The 16,038-nt window shown below is 47.3% G+C and overlaps 1 long non-coding RNA gene across 1 annotated transcript; it reads left to right on the forward strand.

The window, feature by feature from the left end:
* The first annotated feature begins 348 nt into the window (after positions 1–348).
* LOC133345120 (uncharacterized) lies at positions 349–5,900 on the forward strand. The gene is made up of 2 exons (XR_009755411.1): positions 349–682; positions 1,253–5,900. It is a non-coding gene; the product is annotated as an uncharacterized LOC133345120 (long non-coding RNA).
* Positions 5,901–16,038: the final 10,138 nt, after the last annotated feature.

Here is a 16,038-nt window from a genome sequence, read left to right on the forward strand (position 1 = left end):
GACGTCCGTGCTCTGCGTGAAACGCCATTCATTGTTTTTCCCCTACAATTCTCACACCCGCCATAAATATGACAAAGTGTTAATTATGAACGCGATTCCCCAAGGGTTGCAAGCAGAGCTTATATAGTAATGGAATTCCAACATGAGAGAGGGGAAGTGTGATTTGTGACATGTATACAACGCTACAGCTTCTGCTTCACGCCCGACGCAACATCATCTCCGCTGATGTTGCTGCTTCTGCGCGCCGTTCCGTCTCCAAAACCGCTCTCCCGTTCACTATCTCATCATCACCCGCCTCCTCACCCTCCCTGCACTGCTCCACTCCTCTCTCTCTCACTGGAAGCAGCCTCCACCCCAACCCACATCCGATCACACTCACCCCTCTTCAAGCCACCCACCCACCCATCACCGTTACATCACCCGCCCCCCAGTTTCTCCAGCTCATGTTTAGTGGGCTGGCAGGAGGTAAATACGCAGATAAGTGATTGTGCACAGCGCACACCCTTGCGTGGCGGAGGAGCCGATGGGACGAGGTGACGACGGGAGAGCGGTGACCACGGCTGCCTGACGCCGTGGCCACCCATCGTTCTGGCCACCACCGCGTGGCCCCGAGTGTCGATGATGACGTGGAGGACGACAATCGCAGGACGCGTCGCACGGACGATCGCTAAACATCTTGGGGGTAAGCGTCGCAGCTGTTGTTGTCCTTGCGAATATTAACAGCGCACCGCCACCAGCGTTATTCGAAGCAAGGGACCGGTTGTGTCGTTCAAGGGCGTCCTGCCGCCTTGAACGCAGCCCGGCTGGGTCGGCTGCCAATGATTTTTTTGCGAGTCGTGCCCAGATGAGCCCCAGTTACGTTGTTAAGTGACCCACCAGCCCTCTCTCTCTTCCCCGTGGACACGCCGCACATGATAACAAACCCTGCCTCGGTAACAATCGCAGAGGCGTGCCAATGTCGCGCTGGTGTCGTGCGAAGCGGAGCATTGCCTTTATAACGCGGGTCGTGCCCGAGCTACTTTAATTTCTATAATGGTTGAGAGAGAATGCGGCGCGTTGCCCTTCAGAGTGCGGGGTCTTGTTTAGCTTCTCTGCCGGGTGAGGATTTTTTTTTCTTTTCTTGTTGTCGCAATCACAGCAATGGTTCGGTAGCCTGCCTAACCCGTGCGAGACGTCGCAGGAACGACGACCCGCGTGCCTGTGCACTGCGTGTTAACAACTCACAGCGTTCGAATTTCACCCCGGAGCGCAGGCACGAAGAAGAGCACGCCGGCTCCGCGAATCCCCCAGTAGACGGATTTTCCAATGGGATGCCTCAAGTCCAAAAACCACTACTCGGTGCACCAGAACTCGCCGGGGATGGAGAAGTCCCGCACGAGCAGTCGCATCGCCACCGACGCCACCGACGCTGACCACCACCAGCAACAGCAGCAGCAGGCATCAGATTCTGGCGCTGCGCTCGAGAGGGCCCACAAGCCGTCGTCCCCAGCCGTGGAGCCGCACGTGGTCGGCTTCGCCCAGAAGCTCTCCGAGCAGATCATGGCTGGGGCCATGCGGCAGAGTGCGCAAATCGACCGCTGCTACCACGACATTCCCTACATCGAGAACGGTTGACGCTCCGAGGTGTAGACGGAGACTATTGCGTTGTCCACGTAGGTCAAGCGCTGCCTTTAATTTGTTCCCCGTGAAAATGGCATACTGAATCGCTTGAGAGTACGCCTTTTATTGTAGTATCCGTGCAGCCAGTTTTAATCTCGAACAACCGTAAGCCAGTGTTGTATTGTCAGGTCCCACCGCTCTCAGTGTTACTGCTCAGTATGTTCTTGTAGAGGCTCTTGCGTTTGACTCGTGCCTGTGTTTTGACTAATACGCTGTTGTGTTGCGCGTGTTATATTATCACTCTGCAGATCAGATTGTACCCGATAAGAGTTAATATCTCGAATGCTGCACAGTGCTGTGTAGCATTAACGGAGTTGGCACTGTTATGAAAAGAGCTTGAGCATGATAATATTTGAGGTTTACAAAAAGTGTTTTTTTTTTATCCAGACATTATTGACTGAACTGTGGGCCGGCCACCCAATGAATAAATCCAAACTTAGATCAGGAATTTTAGAGAACACAGTATTTTTTTCATGCGACTTTGTCCCTCCCCCCACGACATTGCCGAACACACCATCGGCCAAATTCACGTTTTAGTAAGAAGGGCAGTTTCCGCCAATATTTGTTTGAAAAGATAAGCAATTATTGATAGCTTCTGTTTATGCAGTTTCTACTGACAATGAGCAGAACATGTTTTTCCCTAAACAACATGAAATTAGCGCTATATCTGCACATGTCGGGTGCAGTATGCGCGTGTGGCTTTGTATTTGACTTAGTGGCATAGCTATCGAGTAAGCAAGTGGCGCGCAACTACACCAGAGCCCATCAGGCCAGAGGGGCCAAGGCGCCAGGCTACGATGAGAAGGGGAAATTGGACAGAGGGGGCACATTTCATTTCTAGTATCTTGGCACAATATTTCTACCATTGAACACTCATGTTCCCAATGTTCAATTATCACGGAAAGACGTTCTCAATGAAAAAGTGACTAAAGATGTATCATATGGGGCCATCCATTTAGTACCTACGCAATAAAATCTATCAAAACTTGACCCCCCCCCCACCTGCGTACGTACGCTTGACGCACCCCCCCCCCCCGAATCCTATAGAACGGCCGATATTTAATCCATGCATAAACGATCAAGGATTATAATATTAACGTGTTTAAGCAAACAAATAGTCCACCGCCGCACTATCTTAACTCATTTGAAGGCCAATGTAGACAAATTATTATCAAGGCTTCACCGCCCCCCGTCTCCTATGCGTACGTACATTGTCAGTAGACCCCCCATATGCAAACGTAGGCATTTGGGTTAACCCCCCCCCCTCCATGCGTACGTACAGTACTAAATGGATGGCCCCTATTCAATTAGGTGTTTTCAGGGTGCAGTATACAGTGAACACTAAAAGTATTGCATAATAATGGTTTACAGCCCTTTGTCAATCCACTGCTGGATGAAAGCCTCCTTGCGTTGTGTAAGTTATGGGGGTTGTTTGACCACACTGGTCAATATGGGTTGGTGACGTTAGGTGGGAGGGGGCCAAGGAGCAGTTTAGATATCACTTGCCATTGATGTTAGTCGTGGCTGGGAATTTAACTTAGGTATGGGCCTGTAACCACTACACGTCCCTTTTCTGCCTCATCTTGAAATACAACAACGATTTTACAGGACGCCATCAGTGATTGCTATACCTCCCAAAACAACTCACTTTTTGTAATTCATAATCAGCTTCTTTTGGGTTAGATCATGAAGGTGTAATGCCCATACCCTCCGCCACCCGACAGAGCCAAGCAAATCAAGTTGTTACGTGGGAATTATGCCAATTGATAAGGGTTGTTAGCAAAACTGGAAGTGGAAAAGCTATTTTTTTTATTCTTTAAAATAATTTTCATGCGACATTTCGCTGGAGATTACATCCACATAATTATCAGGCGTTAACAGAAGCTCAGCTCTCACGTGGCTCATAATATTGGTTATGAACCATAATATTGGTCGTGCAAGCCTATGTTTCAAATAAACTCAATTATTGGTATATTATTATAATGAAGACATGTAGATGTATTTGTTTATGAAATAAACAGAGTACATTGGAATGAAATGGGACGGAGCGGGCGGCGGTGGCACAGTGGTAGGTACACCGTGCTAATAATTATCTAGCGACCTACGTTCGATTCCCAGCCACGGGTAAAGTCAGTGGTGAGTAATATCATTCGTAAGAGCAGGCCACTGTGTTCCATGGTTCAAAGTTGCCAAATTTGAAAATGTACCTGCAAATAACTCGGTTGGGATTAAACAATAACTTGGCAGGACCCATGAGACTCAGTCAGGCTTTCCGGGGTAAACAAGCACGATAATACCAGTCCCGATCACCCCACTTGCCACCCACACCCTTCACTAACATACACAGACCAGCAGCACTTTAGAGCTCAGTCAAACAACCCCAACAACACTTCAACAAGAAGTGGATTGCCAAAGGGCTGTAGATTATTATTGTTATAAGGCATTACCTTATAAGCGTAGAGGTGATGGTTGGAGTCAGTGTGGATGGGAATTAAATATCTAAATTGCACATTCCAATGACGCGTGTGCTGTTGTCTCGGACAGCCATGAAGACCTCATAGGAAATGGCTGTGCACGAGTTATATTTATTTAACAGACCTGGCCACGAAGGTAATAGCATTTCGTTTTAAAAAGGTGAAACCCTTCTGCTCCATGTAGTTTATGCGTGCGTGGTCCTTACCCTTACGTATTCGGAGCGTAGATTATTGATTTATTGTTGCTATGTCGATTCTTAATGCTCGAGATACACGTGCAGTGAATGGCGTGTGCAGGGATTGATGTTTTGATGTCGGTCATTAAATGCGTAATGTTACATTTAGCCTCATGAAGCAAACCAAACTGTAGCAAACAAGGCAGAGAGAAAACCCGAAACTATAGAAAGAACGCAGTAAAGCGAGACAACAAAATAGGTGATGCTTGAATTGAATCGTGGTTCTGAATAGCAACAATTCATATTGCATTTCTAGGGGGTGGAATAATCCCACGCATTAGTGTGCCAACGCTCAATCCTATATCTCGTCATTGATTTTGTGACTTAAAAAAACCAGCCTGATAAGACGGCAATATTCAAGTTTTCCTGTAAAACGTATACATGTGTTGTATGGTTTATATCTCCTGGTGAGCTATGAGCTCTGAGCCACCAGCGGAACAACTATTCATCAAGGTATTGTGTAATTGTGTCTGGAACACTGAGTTTCCAATTCACGTTTTTGTTTGAATTTGATAAAATAAGAATTGTTCATAAAAGCTATTAGAGAAATGAAAATTGGATACGCCCTTTCAAATAAAAACTACCGCACTTGCGTGGAGGATACAATGTAAGCTCACTAATTATGTTTTCAAATGAATGCATGCAGAATGCAGCGAATGTTATAAATCGATATAGGCTACATTTGACCAACTTCCTTGCAATTGCATTGATAATCGGTAAGAAACTTTAGAAACAAAAGTTTAAAGCACACTCGAGTGCCAGTGGTAACCGATGGAGGCACAATTCCATTTTGCAAAACAAGAAGTTACCAAATGTATATGAATACATATTTATTTTCAAATAAGCTGAGTAATTTCCCATATTTCTAAATGGAACCCCAGCCTTGTGATGTCGTATGAAGCAGTAGACACATTTTACAGTGTGGCATTACGTTTTATATGCAGTCAAAAGCTTTGGTTGATGCAGAGTGAATTCCAAACATGTTGGGGAATGAATTCAAATTAACTGCAGGTGTTCAACGCTGTTCCATCGCTTCTAGTTGTTCAACACAAACGCAATGTGGATCCCCCTTGAAGTCTCAATTTGTGCATATGGTATCCGCAGGGTGTATGTGATAGAAGCAGCCCAGTATCTGTCCAACATATTTGCACAGCGCATAGCAACAGTGCAGGTCAACGAGACTGCACTCCATAATTGCATTACAGAAGGGGCCTGGAAAATACATGTGAAAGGGGGGAAAGAGATGACGGTACAACCATCACTTGACGGTATGCTGCATAATATAAGAGGTGATGTACACTGTTGGACATTCAAAAGGAAATCAAGCGATGATTGGCAGCACGTGGGCGGTTGTGATATATTTATTTCACTGCGTATCATTCAGAAGGGTGAAAAAAACATGATGTGCTGGCATTAATCATGTTTGATGATTAATTAATATGTTGAAATTCTAGTTATTGTACATAATGTGTCCGTGTAAAGTGAAATATGCTGTGTTGATATATAAACAGCAATACAACCGTTGAAATTCTACTGCTTCGAGTGTCATAGTATTCCCAATCTGTACGCGATTTTGACGTGCCCCTTAAAGTAGATATTTTTTGTGCGTATTTCGCACCACATTTACCATCTCCCTTTGTAAATGCAATGAACCAGTAACAAACTGACGAATCGACCTAAACGCATCGCATTGGAGATATGCCCTTTGGCTGGCTATGGTGGAGACATCGGGCCGCGATCTTACCATACAAATGATGAAAAGGAACTTTGGCCAAAAGCGTATGGATCATAGCCCATATGCAATTTGTCATTTGTCATCACGGCATTTGAAGCAGTTTTGCTAACGTATTTATCTGAACAGGTTCAAACATGCACTTTGAATACATACTCTTTGGTTCTTTCGGTAAAGTCACGTAGGTGTAAAAAATAAAATAAATCACGACGTTTCGGGCGCAACACAAGCATCCGTCATCAGGTGGGAAAGCATGGTCTGCTGCTGAGGCAGACTGTTTTAAAAAAGTTTGAAATTGTTGTAGCCCAAGGGTCATAAAGAAGTGGCCAGGGACTAGTGATGTTAATGTGATAAATTAGCATGTAATTGTAAGATAGAAGAGTGGTGCAATCCAAAGGCATTAATGCAACCCAACGGGTGCAATCCAAAGAGCGTGTGAGCATGAGAGCGCAATCCAAATGAAGAATGCACTTTGAAGTTTCCGTCAATGGAAAGCAAATTGCATAAGAGCACGAAACGTCTTAAAAGAGGCCTAAATGTCGCACTGAATCTCTTCAAGGCTCAACTTATCAGTTTAAACAAGCAGAATCATACAAACGCTTCATTGAACTGGCGCCTGAAAATCCGTTATGTATACACGTTAGTATTCATGACCATTCACGAACCAGTTCAATCCTTTTTTCTGTCCCGGTCATTGAAGTGAAACAGTTCCCCTCCTACTTGTAGTAAATTACTTCTCTTCAGACCGTGAGTTTTGTAGCTCTTTTCCTTCTCTTAGGCCTTTACTGCCACCTTCGACTCCATTGATTTTTCTATCCTCTATAAATACCTGCGTGATGATATTGCTGTATCTGGTCCACTTCTCTGGTCGTTGGACTATTTTTGTCGTGTTGCTCTTTTCTTGTATTCTAAAATTGTTTTCCTTCTATCACCCCCCCCCCCCCCTTAGCTCTGGGACTGTCTCTTTTTTTTCTTCTATCTATAAAGTAAACATGGCCATTGTCTATGTACAATAGATTAAGATATGCACTGACGAAAACTATCACGATTTGATTAAAAAAATTATTATTTTATAGTTAGATTTTTTTTGGTTCTTTCGGTAAAGTCACGGAGAAGGGAAACAATAAATTAATACAAATATAAAACAATAAAATTCTCACGACGTTTAGACTGCAACACAAGCAATCATCATCAGGTGTGAAATCCACAGCAATAATTTTTATTGTTTTATATTTTTATTATTTTATTGTTTTCCTTCTACGTGACTTTACCGAAAGAACCAAAAATATGAATCCCTGCAGTCACGAAAGCTTTAAATCAAAATTTGGATTTTTAAAAATCAAATATGTATTATTTTGAGATTGTTCTATCTGCGTTGCACAACCTTGCCATATTATTTGTATATTACAGTATTTACATGAATTCTAAATAATGTATTCTTCAATGCACGATTATATGCATGTATCTTGAGCCTTAAGAATGTATTTTTATCGATGAATGGATCGATATACATATCATCATTATAATCACCATCAGCCTTGGTCAATCCACTGTTAGATAAAGGCTTCCCCAAACCGCTGCCGTCGTTATATCCTTAAAATAAATTGTCTTGATTCCACTCCGCCAGGCGCCCTTGAAACGTGAGGAATCCATTCTCCTCTGACATTCCTGTAGCCTCATTCCCAATCACTTTGAGAAATCTCATTGGAAATTGCACGGATTACAATTCCATGACTCTTACTTGCCATCTAGAGAAAGAATATGTGAATCTCTTGAGGGATTTTGTTTTGCTGCGGAGTAAAGAAAATCTTGTCCCACTGAAAAATGTACATGTCACAGCACAATAAATAGAGGCCCTTCATTTGCAGGAAATACTACCGTGAATGTAAACTGAGCAATTAACAATAATTAACACATTTTTAAACGCACGTGTTATAATCAATGATTACGTGCTTTCATTGGGGGCTTATATTTTACGTCCCTCCTCACCGTCGGGTAAAACACAATCGCGAAAGCTGTCCTTCAGACATTCAATTTCAAAAATCTAATACTGTACTGTTAATTTTTTTTGCGTGTGCCATAATGGCCTCGGATCCGATGACAGAGTGCTTGAATTATTTATTCGGGCAGTCTGTTACCTTGGCCATATATAGCACATTATATGAGCATTACATGAGTAATGTGCTAATGGCCTCTTGCAGACTGCAGTGGTGAAAAACAACGGCACGCCCTCAACTGCAAGTGCTTTTCAGTCTACCTTGAGATGGCTCCATCGCCAATGCCATCCTGCGGGAACCAAATGAAAAACCATCAACAGGGCCAGGCACAAGGAGGCGTCTGGCTGTTAGGAAAGCGGGTGCTGCATTGAGGATATAAGCCATTCTACTCTCAAGATGGAAGGTGGAGTGGTTAGCACATTGCGCTATGAACTCGGCCAAATGGGTTTGATTCATGGCCATGGCCAATATCAGTGGCAAGTGATATCTCAATCGGTCCTGGGCCATCCTTCCACAACCCGCACTCACCAGCGTGATTAAGTATGGTTAAACAAACCCCATAGCTGACACGGAACGGGGAGGCCTTGATCCAACATTGGATCAACAAAGGGCGGAACATCTGAATACTTTTAAAATGGTATGGACCACAATTCAGCTCAACACTGATTTTTTTTAATTCAAGGCGGGATAGTTTACCCACTGTGACTTACGTAATACATGTGGTCTGAAATCGTCCAGTACAGTACAAATGCATCACCCCCTCGTGCGTCGTGCCATCCATAATAGGTGCTCGCTAACAGCACTTGCCTCAAACGTTTATGTTGGCTACACGGAGGCGGCAGGGGGTTGGATCTTTGCCTTTATATTATATGTTCCTTCTTTGTAGATAACGAATGCCGGCGGGAAGGACACAGACGTGACAGGATCAACCTCCGATGACGACACCAACATTGCAGCCCTTTAAGCCATTAGCCCCCAGCAGTGAAGGTCAGATGGACAGAAAGAGCCGGCCACCTGGCCCTCACAGCGAGCATATCTCCTGATTTCTGACACAAAAGACAATGGCAATCAGCTAAGTGGTGACCTGCTGAGGAATGCTGGTCAACAGGGGGAATGATGTAAGATAAAATCACTGCATGCACTATTGTCTAAACCTACCTTCAAAGGTCATTTGACAAAAGCATAGCCTTGTGAACACAGCAGTGTATACACAGTACAGGCTATACACATATGCACGCAGACACGCACAAAATAGATGAATATCTATGTGTCGGCGTTCACGTGAATAGGTAAAGGTATTATCACCATGAGCCATGGTCTATCCACTGCTGATTGAAAGCCTCCCCACACCGTTGCCATCCCTTGTAGTTCTGAGATGCCACGATTTTTCTCACTCTTGCACATCAGCTGATCCCATCGCGCTATCTCCATGGCAACTGAACTCTTTATAAGGGTGCTCAGTAAAAACATGTCTTCATTTAACATCCTTTCATCATAAAAAAATATATAGATTTAAAACTCATTTATTTAGACCTGGTTTTTGTGTTTGGTTAGTTGTCCTTCCCTCCACACCTCCTGTATACGCTACACATACGTGTCTGTCCCATCGGTGTTGTAACACCTTCATGTCAGAAAGCATTTATTTAGTTAACTAGCATAAGTACCCGGCGTTGCGCGGGTGAAAAATATATTTCTCAATAACCTTACATATATACACAGATGGGCTGCTACCCCTGCCCCCCCCAGCCACGATCTCCTCGGCCGCTGTGCAGTAATATGTACGGCCTATAGTGTGGTGGGGTGTCGAGGCCTAGTACCGTGCAGAGCCTCCGGCCTCGTCTAAATTGCCCACCCGGCTGAGGCTGGGTACCGGGGCCGTTACCCCCCCCCCCCGCGCTACATAATATTAGCACACATTGGGGTGGGGGGGAGTGAAGAGGACGTGAAACTTTGATGAATTTACCTCAGAGTCGCGTGTTAATGCGTGCGCATATTTTTAACGGGAATTAAAAATGGCGTCCATCCCGCAGCGAATGCGTCGCTACCCGTTGCCAGGGGCAACCGCCGGACCAATCGCGTCTCGCAAATCCCTCACATTTCGTACAATGAAACTGCGTATGGTCCGGCGACACACAGACAGACAGACAGATTTGCGATTTTATATATATAGATTTCAGGACACCTGCAGTTGCTGTGCTCACTCGCCACGGATCTCCCTTGCAAAATAGTCGGGCACGTGGCTCTGAGATCATCCACGTGGAGTGATGTAATGCGTGGGATTATCAAAGAGAGAGGGTGCACCTGAGTTCGTGCAGAGGTAAGCGGGGAGACATGGGTTAGGCGCCGGAGAGGTAGCAGCAATTAGGGAAAGAAGCATTAACTGAGCGGGTGCATTTGGGGACGAACAGGTGCGAGCGTTGGAACACGGGGTAGGCGCCGGGGAAGCGGGAGATGGAGGCGATAAGAGAGCGAGAGAGCTCGTGCCGGAGGCGCCAGCTTAATGGGGGGGGGGGGGGGTAAGTGAGGACCCCAAATGAGGAGGGATATATAAAGGAGTGTGCGGAGCAGTACGGGGAGTTGGTTGGTGCTCAAGGGATGAAGAACACAGGAGTCGGGGAGAAGACGCCTGGGACCTCGCCCTCTCCAGCAGTGTTGGCTGATCCCCTGCTGGGGGCTTGGACGAGGGTGGAGGTGTGAGGGCAGCAGGACAGGTAAGCGGAGTATTGAGTGAGAGAGATAGCGGGGAGACAGAGTGGTTAGCGCGCACGAGATGTGCGGGGATGAGTCGGGGGAAGTCGGGGAGTTGCATAAAGTGACACAGTGTCCGTGTGAGTATGCCACTAAACATGTAACAAATCAAATAAACTCACGTCCTCGTCACCTTTTACCAGTGCACATCCATTTTCAAATCTTTTGCACCACCCGAAAACACTTAGGTATCGAACAAAGACGGTCACCGCATCGCACGCTTTCAGATGCACTTCTGCGGCCGTCTGAAAGGCTCTTCCGATATTAGGAAGCCACTGGAGATATGCACTTTTAAATCTAAAAATACTTTCTTTAGAACTGATTTAGTGTTGTTTGTTGTCCCCCTGCACCTCCGATTAGTACGGTTGGCTACGTACGGTGCGAATGAAGTTCAACCCACATTCAAATCACTGCACGATGGTCTTCCCGGCGTCTTGGCCAGTGTGGATTGGTGAAGGCAGGGAGGGGCTCAAGGACCAGCTCAGATCATACTCTCTACTGATGTTAGCCCTGGCCTGGAATCAAGCTCAGGTCGTCAGGTTAAAGTTATGCCTTGAGACAAGGAAATGTCTGTTTGGAACACTGATAGAGAAGTACTTCGCCAATTGTTTGAGAAAGGCCTGTGGAATGTGACATTTCTGAAAGTCACGTTAACGCGGTGGCGCACATTATCGCATGCCCTGCGAGAGACGTGCTCATTGCACGATAATAACACCACATTGCTTGGAAAAACATACTGAATTTAGTGAAAACCGATTTTTTTTAGATGATTAGTTGTTTTCCACAGTCATTGGTCACCCAGTTTATTTGCAGGCGATGTCAGCTCATTGCCCTGATGACATTGAGCCCCTTAGCCATCCAACCTCCTGTGCTCCCATAACTACCGTAGTGTCATTTATGACATACACAATTTAAATTTCGATTTAAAGCTTTCGTGACTGCAGAGATTCATATTCTTGGTTCTATCGGTAAATTCACGTAGAAGGGAAATAATAAAATAATAAAAATAAAGCAATAAAATTATCACGACGTTTCGATTGCAACACAAGCAATCACACACCTGATGACGATTGCTTGTGTTGCAATCGAAACGTCGTGAGAATTTAATAGTTTAATTTTTATTATTTCCCATCTACGTGACTTTACCGAAAGAACCAAGAATATACACAATTTATTCACAACAGATGTCAAATTCCAAGCGCGTTGACACAATTCCATTCCTTCGTGAATTTCCGTCGGTTAAATTGCCGTCTTGGGAGGCTAAACCAATGCTATATTTTTTTCACATCTCGACGTCACGATGCGCTATTGGCGTGCCGAGTGTACCCGGTGGTGGCTGCTCGTGTCCCGCGGGTCGTTTCTACTGTGGCGTTGTGAAAAGTGCGATTTCGGTAATCTCGATGGTGTTGGGGTAAAAAACATATATAATGTACTGTATTTGCCAAACATTCCAGTGTTGGAAAAAAACCATGCCTGCCAAGGGGATTCGACAAAAAACATCATCACTCATTACTGTGTGGGGGAAAAAAAAAGACTTGGCACGGAACCTTCTGAAAAAGAGTTTTGAGGAAGGTCTTCCCGGGTAAAGAAGCGGCGGAATAAACACATTCCTGTGGAGGGAGCTGGTAGGAACGTTGGGTTGCTCGGTCAATGGCCAGGGTCAACGGCGGCGTGGTGTATTCCGCAAATATGTCCGACTGTGAGGATGGGCACAAGCCGGCGTGAGTAGGTTAAACGTTGAGTTTTATAAGGGCACCACGGGGTGACCAGCCCCTCCCCACCCAGCCCCACCCCTCCCACCCCCCACCCAGCCCCACCCTCGCCACCCAGCCCCTCCCCACCTTCCCCACCCAGCCCCTCCCTACCCTCCCAGCCCCGCCCCTCCCCCACCCAGCCCCACCCTCCCCACCCAGCCCTTCCCCACCTTTCGCCACCCAGCCCCTCCCCACCCACCCAGCCCCACCCTCCCCACCCAGCCCCTCTCCACCCAGCCCCTCCCTCCCACCCAGCCCCTCCCCACTCTCCCCTCTCCACCCAGCCCCACCCTCCCCACCCAGCCCCTCCCCACCCTCCCCACCCAGCCCCTCCCCACCCTCCCCTCCCCACCCAGCCCCACCCAGACCCTCCCCACCCTCCCCTCCCCACCCAGCCCTCCCCTCCCCACCCAGCCCCTCCCCACCCTCCCTTCCACACCCAGCCCCTCCCTCCCCACCCAGTCCCTCCCCACTCTCCCCTCTCCACCCAGCCCCACCCTCCCCACCCAGCCCCTCCCCACCCTCCCCTCCCCACCCAGCCCCACCCTCCCCACCCTCCCCTCTCCACCCAGCCCAACCCTCCCCACCCAGCCCCTCCCCACCCTCCCCACCCAGCCCCTTCCCACCTTCCCCTCTCCACCCAGCCCCTCCCTCCCCATCCAGTCCCTTCCCACTCTTCCCTCTCCACCCAGCCCCACCCTCCCCACCCAGCCCCTCCCCACCCTCCCCTCCCCACCCAGCCCCTCCCTCCCCACCTTCCCCTCCACACCCAGCCCCTCCCCACTCTCCCCTCTCCACCCAGCCCCACCCTCCCCACCCAGCCCCTCCCCACCCTCCCCTCCCCACCCAGCCCCACCCAGCCCCTCCCCACCCTTCCCTCCCCACCCAGCCCCTCCCCACCCTTCCCTCCCCACCCAGCCCCTCCCCACCCAGCCCCTCCCCACTCTCCCCTCTCCACCAAGCCCCACCCCTCCCATTTTTGGATGCACGACGGACGGACGGACACAATAATCCCCTGTGGGCTGGTGCAACCAGGAGGTATAAATATAAATAAGCGGTGTTACACCCGTGGGGGCGACTGTCGCCCTGGTATAAACAACTCGACACACACACACAGACCTGCCAACACCCCCCAGCTGCCTCCCTCTCCACGTCTCTGCCCCTGACCCCCTGCCGACGTCAAAGTCGAGGTTGGAGGAGGCGGCGGAGGAGGAGGAACAGCACGAGCCAAAGCCGTTGCCATGTGGACAGAGACGCCGCCCTCTGTGTGTGCGTGGACAGAGAAGAGAGCCGGGCATTCGAGGTAAGGACAACTCAACGCACCGGCAATGACAAAGCCACTGGCTTTAAAGGGACACCGCGGTTGCCTCTATTGGATTGCCAGCAACAGCAGCGGTCGTTTTGTCAACCCACTGCTAGATGAAGGTCTCGGTCCAGAGCGTTTGGTTGACCATACTTCACCACGCTGGTCAGTGCTGCCTAGGTTTTGTGGATGGTTTGGGCAGCGGAGTGTCAGGATTTGGCTTGGATGTCTATCGTACCGGTGTGCTCACCACTGTGCCACCGCTCTTTGTCTCTCTGTACCCTGGCTGCTTGTCGGCTATTTGCAATTGTCTCGTGACAATTGTAACGATCAACGACAAACGGGCGGCACAGGAGGAACGGTACAAAGGTTTGAGTTTTATCGCTACAAAGGTTTGAGTTTTATCGCTGCAAAGGTTTGAGTTTTATCGCTACAAAGGTTTGAGTTTTATCGCACGTGGGTTTGGTGGGTATCGTGGGGAGCGGTGGCGCAGAGGTTAGCGCGCTACTGAACTCGGTGCGGACAACACCAGTGACGATTATATCTGCACCGAACCAGGGCTTCTCCAAGGGCGACTCAGCCTCTAATGAGAACCCGGTGCGTTCTGTAAACATCGACACTGGGGAGACAAAGGCGACCGGGCGTGATGCTGGCCACTCACCCCTTGCTTGCGTGTGCCGTGCCAAGCTTTATAATTGTAATTGCTACTCGCTCACAGCACTTGCTCCAAAGAGCCTGCCTGATAAGGCTATAGTAGAGGGGGGTGGGGGTGGTCTGTGTCACTGTCCACGCGTGGAGTCTGTCTCCATTGGTTGGTGTTGCTTGACCATACTTCACCACGCTGGTCACTGCGGCTGTGTGAAGGTAGGGGAGGAAGAGGGCCTGCCAGGTATCATTTGACGACACTGAGGCTAACCGTGGTCTGGACTCGAACTCGCACTGGAGTGCATCGTCCTGCATTCGCCTAATTTTAAAATTATATTCATAGCATATACATTGCAAACAGGGCCGCGCAAATCCATCCAATAATCGATTATTTTTTCAACTCTGGTAAATGTAGCGGCCACTAGTGGACTACTAATATACGATTTGAATAACGGATTCTTACAAGCGCTCATCATGAGAGCTTAAGCATGGATATTCGGCAATAGTACTCTAAACAGTTAACACGATAATACCCAACCCAGATAGGACGTGTGTGTTCATTATACTGTGTAAATGTATATAGCACATCGACATTACCCAATGGGGTTGTTGTGGATCCCATTAAACTGGCAGCAAGTAAGGGACAGTTCTGTGCTGCTGTGAATTTACTAAGTTGAGCAATTTAACGTGGAGCGGCAGTGGCCTTGGCTCTTCATGCAGTTGTTGTGCAACTGACAACTCGTTAAGACGTTTGATTTAACCGACATGAACACCGTGGGTATACCGTGGTTTAAAACATCGCATAGTAGTAATTCAGTATGTTGACTGATAATGCCAAAGTGTTGTTTGGCTTCAGCGGCGAGATTGGTAGTGCATCTTTGAGTTTTTTTAATCAATCCGATATGTTTCGATTTAAAGCTTTCGTGACTGCAGGGAATCCTATTCTTGGTTCTTTCGGTAAAGTCACGTAGAAAGGAAATAATAAAATAAAATAAATAAAGCAATGTAATTGTTTTATTTTTTTATTGTATTATTTCCCATCGACGTGAAGATAAATAAAAAAATTCAGCTATTTTATTGTTTATTTTTATTATTTCCCTTCTACGTAACTTTACCTAAAGAACCAAGAATATGAATCCGATATGTATTTGCGTAGGGTTTTCTCCGGGTATTCTGGTTTCTTTCAACTGACCAAACACTAATTCATGAAATTGGCCCAACATCCCAGTGCAGGACCCACTTGTAAATGTCAGCCGGTTCGGGATTCTCCTTTGCCACAAACTACATTCGGCATTTATGTTTCACAGCACATTACACAACGTTCAACACCATATTGGAAATACCCACACTGCTATGCACATCTGTGTGTTCACTTCATACGGGACTTGATTGATATTGTCACTGCTGCTCCACAAACTTGGAGGGATCTGTAATTTTCTTACGCTTATCTACAATGAAAACTGTAGGTTAACTTAGAAGGATCTGCGCAT

This window comes from Lethenteron reissneri, chromosome 21 (genome assembly GCF_015708825.2).
Source record: "Lethenteron reissneri isolate LAM-NWPU_2019-01 chromosome 21, ASM1570882v1, whole genome shotgun sequence".
Classification (NCBI taxonomy): domain Eukaryota; kingdom Metazoa; phylum Chordata; class Hyperoartia; order Petromyzontiformes; family Petromyzontidae; genus Lethenteron; species Lethenteron reissneri.